Raw genomic sequence first — 15,760 nt, forward strand, 5'->3', positions numbered from 1 at the left:
GAAAGCAGAAATGGGGAGAACGGTACTAAAACTCATGAAATGACCGGCCGAATCATTGCAGCTTATCACTTGAGCAATCATCTTTTTACATTACAATACAGTAAAAGTTTTATTACATTATTTATTCAAATTTTTGTGGTGTAGGTGAGTATCTAAATAAGAAAGCCCCATAGTACTAGTTCTTTTTAAGGAATAAAATAAGAAATCTAGGTGAATATCTAATATATAGAAGTTCGGAAAACTAAGCACTCCCACAGTTGGTAAAATCAACTTTATGGGAATTCTTCATATTTGGCTTGCCAAAGAACCTAATTTATTGGTATCTTGCTGTTACAATCCCAATTTTTCACCTTAGGATATCGTGATGGCACCTAGTCTCTAAAACTAGGTAAGTCTAATACATGCTGATATTATAACATAATTGGACTATTTAATTATTAATCATAAACCATTAAATGACATACATAGCCTCAAGTGTCCAATAGTCATACATTTTTCAAAACCGGTAGTACGAGCCATAAGCACTATTGAAACACACTAGAATTTCTAAACATAATATTATTTTGAATTACAATTTAACAGTAGGAAAATAAAGAAAGATGATGACTCGGAGGTCTGCGAACGTCAAGCAGGTATACCTTGAACTCTCCCGCGGCGCAGATACAACTCTCAACAACATGATTAGAATAACTGGAGCTGCACAAAAATGTACATAAGCGTAGTATGAGTACACCATAATGGTACCCTAGAAGTATCAAACCTAAACTCGGTAGAGTAGTGACGAGGCCAGGTCAAGACACCTACTCGACATAGAAACTTGTTCAAGATATATACAAGCTAACAATGGAAAAAACATCAATAAAAGACCAACGACAGAAATATTATTGATTTACAACCAACAATGAAGTAAAAGAAACACAAATGATAGCAAGTAGTAAACGAGCAATAAAGAAACAATATAACCAGAACGCCGATGAGATGTAAATGAACTCAAAGGAAAATGGAGACAATTCAAATAATCAAATCGCTCCCAATGCATAGACTTACAACAAGAATTACCTCGAGGCACCACACCTCATAAACCACAAGTCATGAAGAACAATTTTCAAATCCTACACATATGGCACCTCGTGCCCACAATAACAATCACCTTTGCACGATAACAATAACATATGGCACCTCGTGCCCACAATAATATACAATTTACATGAAATAGAGTATTAGATATGTTTAATTTTGAAATCAATAAAATTGAGTAAAAGTATCATTTTTAAACAAAGCAAAACATCAGTTAAATTTACGAATTAAATATAGAATTTGTTTAAAAAATATAATAATAATTTTAAGTAAGGTAAACATCTAACAAGATTACAATAACAACAACAATCCAGTGAAATCCCACTAAGGGTGTCTAGGGAGGATAGTATGTACGCAGACCTTACCCCTACCCCGAAGAAGTAGAGAGGCTATTTTCGAAAGACCCTCGGCTCAAGAAGACAAAAAGACAAAAGAATACAATATTAGTAATATGAAATCAAGAGGAATGATACAAAGCAAAAGCAAAACAGTATCCCTACCAAACTAGTCTTCCAAAGTTATGGCATAAGGCAAGACTCAACTACCTCCTAGCCTACAACCCTAATACTCGACCTCCACATGTTCCTATCAAGTGCCATGTCCTTGAAATCTGAAGCATCGCCATATCCTGCCTAATCACCTCCCCCCAATACTTCTTAGGCTACCTTCTACCTCTTCTCGAGCCCTCCACAACCAGCCGTTTGCACCTCCTTACTAGAGCATCTGGGCTTCTCCTCTGAACGTGCTCGAACCACCTGAGCCTTGCTTCCCGCATCTTGTCATCAATGGGAGCCACCTACACCAACATCTAACAGGAATATAAGTATAATGAGAACCCTATTATAGTGAAAGTGCGATAACCATTTAGAATAATAAGGCACCGAGTGAGATAACGAGTTTATCTTAAGAGGAACATAGAGTAAAGTATGTTAATAATTCTTTTATTTAAACCATTATGCTACCAATAACTCAACAGAATATGATATAGTGACTCAATACAATTAAATTCACATTGACAATTAATCACCAAGTTACAACGGAGACACAGATTGTCATATTAAAGCAACACAACAAATTATGTAGAATACACGACTTACATAACAAACCACAATCGTTCCAACACCAAGATAACAACAAATAACCAAACACAATCAAAATGCAAACAAATAATTAAAGGAAAAACAATGACCTTTCAAATCAACAAGTTGTTCCAACATGGAATGTACAATAAAAATCGCAATCGAGATACCGCCTCGTATTCACAATTCAGAATTTCAATTATAATATTTCTTTATATCACTGCGTGAGCCTTACATTCAGTTTTAAAAATTATTTTCCCAAAAATAGCTACACGCATTTTATCCCACCTTATCTTACCGCGTGGCTTCAAGTAGTTCTCCTACTAGCAACACGTGTATCAAGCCCAACTTTTCTCACCGCATGTGTATCAACCCCTAGCCTTATACTACCAATGCATATCAATATCATAACACAATCACAACTCATACCACAAGTGCTCATATGCCACAAAGTCAACAATGCCAATATTAATCAATAGCTTATGGCTCAACCACAATGTGTACAAGAATTTCAGGTATCTCAACAATTAACAACTTCGCCTCAATGTGATAATGGTTATTATAACTTTAACACCCCCCTCCTCTCTCCCCCTCCTCCTCTCCCAATGTTAGGCAAAATACTTACCTCAACTAGGCCAACTCAGCCTTCAAAAATAGTTTTTTCCCTAAATTCACCTCCACACAACTCAAATCTAACCAAAAATTACTTAATAGCATCAAACAATGCAAGAGAAACCAATTACAATAAATCAAGCTATGATCTTTATAATTTTCCCCAAAAGTCAACAAAAGTCAACATTAGGATCGTTCGGTCAAAATCTGGGTCCAAAAGTAGATTCCGACTATCCATAATCCCACGAGTCCATGTATGTATTTTGTTTTCAAATCTGAGTCCATATCGACTCTCAAAACTCAATTCATTATTTTTCAAAAACTTGACAAAATTTTCAATTTTCCTCTTTGATTCTCATAAATTTGATATTAAAATCTAAGGTATATTAATGAAATATAGTTGGAAATTGATTAGAATCACTTACCCAATGTTTGTAGATGAAAATCCCCTCCAAAATCGCCCAAAACCAAGCTCAAAAATCTTGCGAGAAATAATAACTAAATTCCGGGAAAAAAATGCAGCAACTGTCCTAGCTAGATTCTGGTCCTAGATAGTCTCGAAGCTCACATTTAATAAGCCCAACACTATCCTTGCAAGATTACACCCAAGATAGCCTCTTGAATCACCCAATTTGGCCTTAAATGAGGGAGATATGATGTTTTGGAGTTTTAAAAGAAATCTAAAAATTTCAATGGTATTTTCGTAATTATTTATACAAAAAAAAAACCAACAATAGAAAAATCTTTGTTTTAGTACCCCAAAACTCACTCAAAACCTCCCGGACACAAAACATATATGCATTTCAATCATAAAATACGCTATGAACCTGCTCGCACACTCAAAACACCAAAAAGATATCATCTTGATTTGATATTGAACATAGTCAAATTTAAATCCTTAACTTAACTAGTTTCTCAACCAATGTTTCAAAATATACCCTAAGACCCTAGGGACCCCATCCAATCATACCAACAAGTACAAATATATCATACAAACTTATTCAAAGTCTTAAAACACCCACAGGAACATCACAACAAAGAATCGAGGTTGAAATCGAATAGAATTTCTGTTATGTTGTTAAATCTTCATTCTTTCAAAAGAGTGTCTGAATTACACATAAATACATCGGATTATTTTTAAATTTTGCACACAAGTTCAATTCAACTATATAAACCTATCCAAAGTCTCGGAACATCAATTGGAGTCTAATAATATCAAAGTAACTCTTGGTCAAACTTACGAACTCTTAAGTTCTTCAAATAGTCAACTTTTGACAAATAGTATCAAATTCTTCTAGGAACCTTCGAAATCAAATCCAAATATACATACAAGTCCAAAATCATCATATGAACCTATCGGAATAATCAAAAACCGATTTCAAGTCCGTTTATCCAAAAATCAAACCTTGGTAAACTCTTCCAACTTAAAACTTCTAAAACGAGAATCATTGTTTCAGATCAATCCCGAACCATTCAAAAATCGAAATCAACTACATATGCAAGTCATAATACATAATATAAAACTACTCAAAGTCTCAAACTACCGAACGGAACGCTAAAACTCAAAACGATCGGTCGAGTTGTTACACTTACACCAAATCCAATTTTAAATAACCCAATATTCTTGGTATATGGCAGAATATTACTACTTGTACTTGGCATACGTTGTACGTATTGCACGTATGGGCTATCCTTGACCGTTAGCAATTAGCGAGTTAATTCCATTAATTATCATTTAAGTTATGGAAACAACTCAGTAAAGTCACTTTGTTTTATTTAGGACAATAAAATCAATCAATTCTAACTTTGTCTCTTAAAAGTATAAATCTAGCCGGAAAAGCTTATTTCTCTCAATGGATTATTAAATGGCAGCCATGCAGTTTTAAAATTCATTTTTAAATCACAAAACTCATTTATTGTTACCCGAAGCAAAATGAGTTTGCTATAAAATAAATGAAACCGATCAAAACTTGCTCAATTTTTTGGTCTGGGACTTCTAGTTTTGAATTTAAGTTATATTAGAAAATTTGATTGTTTATTCTTCTGGGCAAATGCATTGATTAATCTACCTACTTGTTTTATACTGCTTTGGTATGTTTTTTCTTGAAAATATAGCAAGTGAATTCGCTTCTGTTTTTATCTCCATTCGTGACTTGAGTCACTCAATTAAATTGATAACTTATGATCAATATATCCAAGGGATGAAGCAGCAGGCTTTGTGGAGTGAAGATCAGGTTATGTTCCGTTAATTTTAAGTGTTGGAAAAAAATAAAAGTGGCTTTATTGAGTTATTTCTATAACTTGAATGATCATCCAAGGAATTAACTCACTAGTATATATACACCCTGTTGGAAAAGAAAAGGTTGGAAATTATTAGTTGTAACTTTCTATGTGAGCTCGCTTCTCATTGTACGATTGTACGTTTGTAAATAAGTCTATACACTATGATTTATGGAAAATCAACAGTTAGACGAATCTTTAATACTTTGAAAAGACTGACATAGCAAGGACGACCACACGTCTTCCTTATACTCTAGCAATAGGTACCTTCTCTTACGTTTCTTTTTTCTTTTTGCTTCCAGTTTCTACACAAATTGGAGTACTGGGCCATCCTTTAGAGGAACCCACCCAGAAACCATAAAAATTAAATACTCTAACAAAAATATTTGTAATTAGAAAAGAACATTTAAGCTCTTTGTATAAAGCTCTCGCTATGTACAAAATCTACAGAATGGTCACACTGCATTAAGCCTTTGTAGGCAGTATTACTATGTATTTCTCAAGGTGTTTGCATGACTTAAACTCGTGAGCTTGTGCATGGCTGTAATTATATATTATCGTTGCGTCAAAATTATCCATTCCGAATAAAAAGTATCCGTACGACCAATTTTGTCGAGAGTTACGGTAACAAAGGGATTGTAAAATCTCTCTTTTCGAAGGTGTTGAAAAAGCATCAACTACTGAAAACTACTTCCTCCGAGTCCTAATAGTGGGCGGTGTAGACTTTTGACGTTATTCTAATCTGCATTTAAAATAATCCATGATGCTAATTAAGCATCCCTTGCTTTTACGTCTTATTGACATGGACATCTAAATTATCAGCTTATAGCTTTAGGCTACTTGGACTAAATCAAATTAAGAGGCAGAGAGTTTGTTGTTCTTTGAAGTCTTCCATCTAGATTAATCAATGTGGAATGCTTTGAAATGATATTATATAACAAGAAGTTGTTGACAACAGAAAAAGTAAGCAGCCAAAATAACTGATTGACAATTTCGTGTACAAATCCTGACTAAAGAGTTGGAAAATAGTATCAGAACACTTGACTTGTACTAAATGAAACCTAAAACGGGTTCAAGTTTTTAGTCCCTGATATGCCGCGTTGAAGTCCATCTTTGGGTAATTGTAGAAATCATAACCCCCCCCCCCCCCTCCCCACACACACACAATTAAAGAAAAGAAAAAAGGACAACAAATTATCGAAGACGCAACATAAGAATAGTTGACATATTTTTTATTTTGACTAATAATACATTTATTGTTTACAGTATTGTTTAACCTCAAAATCGGATAACAATTGAATTTGTAAGTGGTTTTAAAGATACGCAGATTAATTTGACACAAAGCAATAAATTGAATTAGATGGAACAAGTAAAGACAAAATGAGTTCAAATCACGCTAAGAGGATGGCTTTAGCCTTAGTGAAATATTCACCTTGATCTGGGCTTGCAATGGCCAGCAGTGATGAACAGGAAAAAGAGCTAATAACAGAGAAAATAATAATATATTGCCTTAGAGTACGTGTTACAACCTACATTATGAATTATCAGACTCCTTATATATAGTAGGGGAGTCCCACTCTAGGTACAACTCTATAAAAGATAAAAAAATCTTCTGATTAACTGATTGTTGGTTCCCCATCGATACGTGCCAAGATTTCCGCCGTGATATCCGGCCGGTCACGGATATCACGACTTTCTGTTGGTCGTGCTTGATTGCTCGAGAATTTTCTTCGAAGTCATTCGAGGCTAGGACTGATCCCGAACTATGACCCCGATATTCTTGAGGGTAGGGGCGTCATGGCCCCGGACTCTGACTCGATGAGACCTTTGCCTCGATTTCGGCCGCTTGTTATCATGTCTAGAGCTTGGCTTATCATGTCGGGGATCGGGGTGTATCATGAGCCCGATTTTACCCTATACAGGTAGTTCCCTCGTTTCTCAGAGAGACAATGACGAGAAACGACATGAGCTCCTAATTCCTACTTCGATACGACGTGACAGAAATGACAAAACATCCAAAATGTCCCATCAGTCAAGTCGTAATGGCATTAATGCATGTCAGTCGCCGGTCGGCTATCCCTAGATGCGAAACGTCGCTGAACTCGTATAAATACTGCCTCTTTTTTTCATTTTCACTTTACACCAAACATTCTACCCTCGTACCCTTATGATTTTAATACTCTGTAGCACTTTTACCCCCGTTATTCAAGGTCCTTTGCTAAAAAAAAGTTTACCCATCTTCTTCTCAAGCCAATAAGTCAGATCCTTTAGTTTCATTTGTTTCTTCATCTTTTCCATATTTTCCTCTATTTTCACTTTCTAAAGGAATGGAAAAGACTTCCAAAACTGTTCCCCAGAAAGAAACTCCTTCCACTTCACAGTCGGCCACTAAGGTCGAAGAGACCACTCCGGGCGTGGACGTTGATGAACCAGCACCCGAACCTTCTTGAAATTGTTCATCCCCGAGGGATGCTCGATCAATGACGATTTCAAGGTTTAAAAGCCTTCCTCTATACAGGGTCGGTGTGAGAAGGTCTCGAAATACATCTGCTCGATTACCGAAAGATCCTCCCTATGGTCCGAAAAGACTACAGCTGGGCCGATAAAAACATAGTGGTCCCCGACCCCGAGGAGGCCATTACCACCTATGTCGAGGGATATCTGAGTGTTTACACTTATCCCTTTACATTGGAACCAGTGGACCCAGTCATTATAGATTTCTGTAAGAGATACGAGGTATGCCTCGGTCAGATTCATACTTCACTGTGGAAGATCGTGATCCTCCTATAGTTTTTTGTGAACAAAGTTGGCTCATACCAGTTTACTGTGGATCATCTACTCCGTTTGTACAGACCCCGAAAATGTTCCGAAGGGGACAGATAAAGCTGGTGCACCGGGCCAGCAAGGACCCATTCTCAAGCATCGACGAGGACTGGGATTGACGCTGGCAAGACCATTTTGTCCGGGTGAGGACTTCGGACTTGATTCTGACTGAATGTAGGCTATTCCCCGAGAAGTGGAATGCGTCACGTATGTAAAACTTTCCTCCGAGCGTTGATTTTATGTTCACTTCTCTTTTTCCTTATTGGTATTCGTGGTGGTGCAGTCATCGCTCGAGTCCTAAATGATGTCCCTCGACTCAAGGATTGGGTCGAAGGTGTCGTTTCAAAGATGCCCTACTCCGAACACTCGTGGCACAAACTTTCTAAGGGTTGTTGGGAGGGCCGTTGCCATAGTAAGATTCCCTTCCTGAGTAAGTTGTGTAAGGCTTCTTCTTTTAATATCAAGTCCTTATTTCCTTTACTTTATTTCACAGGTTTGCCTAATGACATCGAGTTTAGGCCTTTAGTTGGTGGCGAGGACTTTCCTGTTGAGTCTCCTGCTCCGAGGCAGACCGGAAAGAAGAAAAGAAAGAGGGCTCTGAGTTCCCCGAGCTCAGAGAAAAAGAAAACGTGAAGAAGGCTGGTGCATAAGCCAAAGGAAAGCACCAGCTCCCAAGTGCACGACTCGGACTCACTCCTCTGGCTCAGGGACGAGCCCGAGGAGGATGATTTTTTCAGGCCTGGTCCCACAAGATTGAGGACCTTCAATCCCAATTGGTCTTGGCTGTTGCCGATCGGGATACCCTCGCCAAGGAGCTTATGGTAGCCAAGTCAGTGGATGAGATAACTAGGGTCGATGCTAATGAGGTGGTGGCCCAATACAAAGCTGATGCGAAGGCAGCTCAGGACCGTCTGAAAGACATCGTTAAATATGTGAAACAGTATTCTCGAAGGGAGGCTCTCAAGGAGGTTCATGCCCGAGGTTTTAGTTTATCCACCGAGATCGAAAATGCTAGTGGGCTCAAGGCCGAGACCAAAAAGTTGGCATATCCCTAGGACGAAGAAGACTCCGAGGGTTCTGGCGGATCTGTGGGTGGAGAAGACCCTGATGGTCCCAATGACGAAGCTGGCTCCGGTTAAGACCATGCTGCTTAGGTGCCTTGTAGATTTTTCTTTGTTTTTGCACCTTTGTACTTTTTGTTGAGGCCGTTTGGCCTTTGTAAATATCTTGTGCTATGCACAGGCCCAACACAATTAACATAGTTTTTTGAAGTCTTCTAGTAAAGATTTTTACCCAACCTTTTGAAGAACACTATATTACTGCACGATAAAAAAATTATTTCATGCACCATCACTTAAGTTAAAATTATGCAAATTTGAGAGTTTAAAAACAAAATATATCTTCTAAAGTTGATACAACTCTGTTTCTGTTCATCTGAAACCATAATCCGTTTGAAATTTCAAATACATGTGATGAGAACTTTTTAGGATAACTTGAACTTTTTTCTCCCGTTTCAGTGTAACCTGCAATGCATTTTAAACAAAAATTATCCAAACCTTTTCTTTACATTATACATAGGAAAACAAAACAAACTGCTATATGGTCCAAAGTCTAACATCATTGTGAAAGAAACAATATCACCACAAAAATCTCCACCTGACATTAAGAATTAGAAGTGCACATGGTCAGAGACGCACACAAGCAATACAGAGATCAATATTTTGGGTAAGACATCAGATAAAGTTTCTTGTTTATTCGACTTTTTTATCATCATATATGCGAAAAATAACATTTATCAAATACCACTGAAGCCATGACAAAGAACGCTGGAAAATTTATAGATTTGGCCAAGCCTCTCCTTCAACCGCAGTTCTATCCTTCCCATTAACAAAGAAAGAAACAATGTCCTATGAGGTAACAAAGTAAATCAAAAACCTTTGTCTTCCATGGAGGAGGAAGATTCTTCTTCTACGCCAATTTTACCTCTTCTCCATTATCTAGCCCTACTATTTATGGTACTCTAGTAGCAGTAGAAATAACCTTCTTCATGGGATCAATTCAGTAACTTTTAACTGCCCAGCAGATCAAAAGCTCAATAGTTTGTGACCCATCCAAGAACCCTACAACCTCCAATGTTGTAGCAGCTTATTCCAAGTAAGGTTTAGGGATGTTGTCCATGGAAACAGAAAAGTAGTTCACGGAGCCGATAATTTCACAAAAAGCAGCAGTTTAGCCTTCTAAGAAAGAAAACTTCTCACAATTCAACATCCTAGAGGTCTCTTTTGAGCTCTGCTATATCAAAAGAATGCTAGTCCCACTCATGATGCTACTCCCTAAGGCATGCAATTTTGAAAGATGTTATAGTGTCACATGATAGTTGGTTCGAGCAGGTAGGCAGTATGATAATTTTACTATATAAATATTGTCTTCAATTTATATTTTTCATCCTCTTCCTCTTTAATATCCCTGTGAATTTGTAGTTATAGTGTGAAAGTTTTAACAAATTATTGATCGGTAAACTAAAATCGAACCACTCTAGGCCAACAATATGCGACTTCTGCGAATCCGGAGAAGTGTTTCCAAAAATTGAAAGCTTGAAAGATCATCAAGCAGTTATGCATGCTGGTAATCTAGAAATGTTTATTCTTTTTTCTTCCTTTATGCTTTTTTTCTCATTTGCTTTCGAAATACGGTCTCACTCTGTTTATATCCTCAGATTTAAGTCCATTTCAGTTTAATCTACTTTTCTTGGAAAAATCACTACTTGGGAGAGTCAGATTTATCAATATTTCATAAAATCAAATCACAGGACAGGGTCTCACATGCACATGCTCAATGTAGATAGTCCATCAAAAAAGAGCCAATAAAGAGCTATAAGACATAGTTAAAGGAAGATAGTCTCAGAGAAAACCAACTTATTAAGTTCAAAACCAGCTTCATGCTACCACATTATTATAGGACAGAGACTCCAAAAATAAATCAGAGAATATAACAATACCTCAAGAATCAAGACAAAAGAAAATTACTGTTTGCACTTGTATGAGGAAGTAAGGTTATTGAATTAACCTTTCAATATATTTTTTGCTCGCTTTTCCCTGGATGACTAAATAGACATTGCCAGTGTTGCTGCAATTTCAGCAATTTCAGAAGGTCTGAGCTCCATGAAGCCAACATCTACCCTCAATTATAATCCAATCACCAAATTAAACACACTAAAGATCTAAAGACCAGATGTTGTAGTAGTAGTAGTAGTAGTTGGTTCACCATATTAAAAGACTCAAGTAAGGTGAAACCTTTTATTATACTTGGTAACAATTGTGTTGATCATGAAAATAAAGACCACAGTTGTATTTGATCACTACTACCTTTCTTAGTAAAAAATTAAAAGTGCAAGGTGTATATGCACTTCCACTTCAATATGCTTAACTACCCCAAGAGTTGATTATTTTTAATAGTTTGATCTTCAAACACAAATTTAGGCTCCACGATTTTAATATTAGCTGCACAATCAAATTCAAATAAACTTAATGTAACAAATAGAGAAAATATATCTCTTTTGAATGATAGATTTCAGTGGCACCTGATCATCAGCTAGAGGAGCATCAATCTCTTTCTTAGAGGAGTATCATCCTTTTCCATTTTGGCAGCAGAAAAAAGGCCATGCTACTTTTCAAATTTTACTTCCCTATAAATTCCAGAAAAGCAATTGAATATAGTGCAGAAAAAAATTAACATTTAAAAACAAAATGTTGCAAATTAAAAGAGAAATTGTCATATAGCTACAATTGGCATGCATGCAATTTCAGGAAATTTCTACAATACAGATAACATCTACAACAATCAGTGGTGTTAAAAGGCTCACCTTGCACTTTTGTATCAGGGAATATGCTTTTTTTTTTTCTTGAATAAAGAACTTCAATGTTCTATTTTGTGTGCTGATAATGGGTAGTGACTGATTTTGGCGTTGTATTTGTATTGAGCAGTTGTTCTTGGATAAAGGCTGCAACTTTAGTATTGAAGTAAAAAAAAACATAGAAAATACTTTACCTCTAGATTCATATTAGCAATTGACTTAGCTTTCTTCTAATAGTTTTTTAATATATATTATTGGATTCAAGATTTCTAACTGAACAATAAAAACCATTAACTTGACACCATGATTGTTATATCAGTCTACATGTTGCACATATAAATAAGACAAACAACAATAAAAAATATTTCCAATAAAATGATTTCTTTAGTTTACAATAAATCATATTTTTATATAGAATAATTTAGAATTAGAAAAAATTAACATACATATTTAAGTCATAGAAAACCTACCTTAAATATCAAGTCTAAGTTTATTGTCATTGCAAACTACACTGTATTCTTCTTCGAACTGGAGTTAGTCGAAGCACAAATATCTCATGAACTTTACCAACAAATTCTCAATTGCATAGCATCAACAGATCCACTTATCTAACCTTTGTTCTATTCATGGAGTAGCATCTCTTATGTGGACGAAAAAAGAGTCCTCTCATATTCAGAACCGGTAGGAGTGACTAAACTATGTCTGTTGTTTCAAACTCCCTTAAAGATAAAAAATAATCATCTAACATATTTATGGGTCATTTTTATAGGAGCTGATAGCAGGAGTTAAATTTCTCCAGAATAAAGCCGAAATTGAAATAATGTTGCACCTAAAAATAGTAGTCATTGACAAGGACTACTCCCCTTAAAAGCCGCCTCACTCCAAAATTTGCTAATTTCTTAGCTACAAATCAAAAATAAATATATATTCTGACATATACACTAAGTATCTATTTTGAAAAATCGTGAGCAAAATACAAATTACTAACATGCATGTAAGAAATTTAACAGAAAATTTTAAGATATGAAGAAAATCAAACCGGATCTATCAAAATCACATCACCAAGAAATGGGTGCAACAAAGAAAGAAGGAGAATAAAGTAGAATCTACCAAAATTCACAAGTACAATAGAGTTACATAAGAAACTACAAACCAATCAATCAAAAAAATTTACAATTTAAAAAATTGAAGAACAGAAAAGAGTATAAGAAAGTTAAGATACTCACAAACAGAGATGGTCTTCTAAATGAGAGAGAAATTGTGAGATGTGAAGTACTACTATAGACTATAGTTGAATATAAGTGCAGTACACATGGTTTGCTCAAATTAATAGTAGCTTGCAGAAAAAGACCAAAGCGAAGAGCCTCGCTGAAAGAGTGAAGACTGAGAAAATGGGATAGGGGAACAATGAAATAAAAAATGAGAGAAAATAGAGTTTTACACACAGATGAATACGGATGGACACGTGTGTTCCCTTAGTGAATTCATGTGTTTCTATAGAAATGACCGTAATTACTAATTCAACCCTAATTTAAAACTAAATTTCAGGTATTCCTGTGTTTGTCCCATGTTCGTCCCACCAAAGTCCCGTTTCTATATATTAGTAAAGTAAAATCTAATTTTCCCTGACAATTTTTAAGCTCGTTTCCTTTTGCTCTTTTATGATTGCAAAGATATCGAATGTCTTAGCATTAGCATGTAATAATTGGGTCTTGTTCAGAGGTTTGAACAGGCCTCGTTCTTGACATTATTTTGTTTAAGACTCGTGAGGGGGATCGGTACGACCGGAAGTTTTCCCCAAAGTATTTAGAATATTTTAGATTATAATTTACGAGGGTAGCCTTTTGAACCGGTTAAGAAATTTTGAAGGCCTTATGTTTTAGTTACGGGTCCGGACATCTCCGAGTCGTTTTAGGATGACCATAGGCTTTTTAGTTCGGATGTTGCCCAATGGGCTTGTTACCCTAAGTCATCTGGTCTTACTCAAGACAACCGTCCACGAATGGGGATGGTCGTAGCCTTTAAAATTCGGGCACTTCCTAATAAGCTTTGTGACCCCAGGCTTCGATATCCCGGGTCATCCGAGCCTACCTTGGACGATAGTCCCTGAGTGAGGTGCCCCTTAGGCTCGATGTTTTTAGGGGACCAACTGTAACAAAGAAAAAAATTAAGGGACAAAATATTTATCCGCAAGGTAGAAACTTCCTTTTATTTTTGTGCATAATATACAAGATTAGACATGTGTAAAAGATTTGTGTTAGGGCTCAGGTGGTTTATGTGGGCGCGGTTCATTTGACTGTTTGGCTCTTACAGTAAATCCTATCGATCGAACCTAGACTGTTCGAGCACAAAGATTCTTTCCTTGCTAAAATTATTATCCGAGGTCGATGCCCCCAGTATTCGATGGCCGATCATAGAGAAGCCTCGGATACTATTGATGTGATCCTTGGCACCGGTTCATAGACGATCTTCAATTCTAAGTTAGCACGATCCGTTGTTGCCTCGTTATAAACCTTGCCAAAAAATTCATTTGAGACAAAACCGGTTCAAGGAAAAAAGAGTGCAACGCATGCCTTCAGGAGAAAAAGTTGCATCACTTCTTGAATATTACCTGCAAATGTTAGTCCAATATATAAATAAAAGAAATAAATAGGGTTTTACCTTAACATTAGTATCATTTCAAGTGAGTTACGTTTCAATTGTTCGGTAGTCGCTCACCATTTATTGCTTCAAGTTTGTACGATCCCTTTCTAGTGATCTCGATAATTTCATATGGACCTTCTCAGTTCGGCCCCAGCTTCCTTTCGTTCGGGTTCCAGTTGCTTAGTGTGACCTTCCTTAACACCAAGTCCCCAACATTTAAGTGTCGAAGATTGGCTCTTCGATTGTAATACCTTTCGATCTATTGTTTTTGTGTAGACAACTAGACGAGGACGGCCTTGCGCCTTTCATCTAAGAGTTCTAGGCTCGTATTCATGGCCTCGTTGTTTGACTTTTTGGTTGCATATTGGAACTTGCGACTCGGTTCTCCTACTTCGATTGGTATTAGTACTTCGGCGCCGTAAACTAATGAGAACGGGATGGCCCCAGTACTGGACTTCGAGGTCGTACGGTATGCCTATAGGACTTCGGGAAAGATTTCTTTCCATTTTCTTTTCGCGTCGGTCAATCTCTTTCCGAGGTTTTGGAGTATGGTTTTGTTCGTGGACTCTGCTTGCCTGTTCCCACTAGGGTGGTAGGGTGTTGATAGGATTCTTTTGATCTTATGGTCTTAGACAAACTTACTCACTTTGCTGTCGATGAACTGCTTCCCATTGTTGCACACGACCTCGGCCGTTATTCCAAACCAGCATATTTTGTGGTCCTAGATTAAATCAATGACCTCCTTCTACCTGACATTCTCAAACTCTTGGGCTTCCACCCATTTAGAAATATAATCAGTCATAAATAATATAAATTGACCGTTATCGGGTGCCCATAAAAAGGGGCCGATAATGTCCATCCCCCACTTCATGAACGACCAGGGTGATAAGATCGAATGCAGCAGCTCCCCGGGCTGATGAATCAACGGAGCGTGCCTTTGACATCCGTCGCATTTTTGTATGAACTCTTTCGCGTCCTTTTCCATGTCGATCCAGTAGTAGCCGGCTCTGATTATTTTCCAAACTAATGATTCGGCACCCGAATGATTTTCGCAGGTGTCTTCATAGACTTCCCTCAAAACATACTCGGTGTCTCTTAGTCCTAGACATATTGCGAGTGGGCATCAAACATTTTCCGGAACAGGGTACCGTCTTCAGACAAGCTGAACCGGGTCGTTTTCGTACGTAGAGCCCTCGATTCCTTAGGATCCGAGGGCAATTTTCCAGTCTTCAACTATTCTATATATTTGTTTTTCCAGTCCCAAGTTAGGCTTGTTGAGTTTATCTCAACGTGACCTTCTGGCACTATCGCTCTTATGAGTTGTACAATCACCCCTGAGTTGGACTCATCATCATTGACCGATGATCTCAAGTTAGCGAGAGCATCGGCCTCG

At 37.0% G+C, this 15,760-nt stretch overlaps 1 long non-coding RNA gene across 1 annotated transcript; it reads right to left on the reverse strand.

Annotated features, from left to right (window-relative positions):
* Positions 1 to 9,225: 9,225 nt before the first annotated feature.
* LOC107775950 (uncharacterized) lies at positions 9,226 to 13,205 on the reverse strand. The gene is made up of 2 exons (XR_001645842.2): positions 12,951 to 13,205; positions 9,226 to 11,556 (listed from the first exon to the last, which is right to left on the reverse strand). It is a non-coding gene; the product is annotated as an uncharacterized LOC107775950 (long non-coding RNA).
* Positions 13,206 to 15,760: the final 2,555 nt, after the last annotated feature.

Source organism: Nicotiana tabacum, chromosome 8 (genome assembly GCF_000715075.1).
Source record: "Nicotiana tabacum cultivar K326 chromosome 8, ASM71507v2, whole genome shotgun sequence".
Classification (NCBI taxonomy): Eukaryota; Viridiplantae; Streptophyta; class Magnoliopsida; order Solanales; family Solanaceae; genus Nicotiana; species Nicotiana tabacum.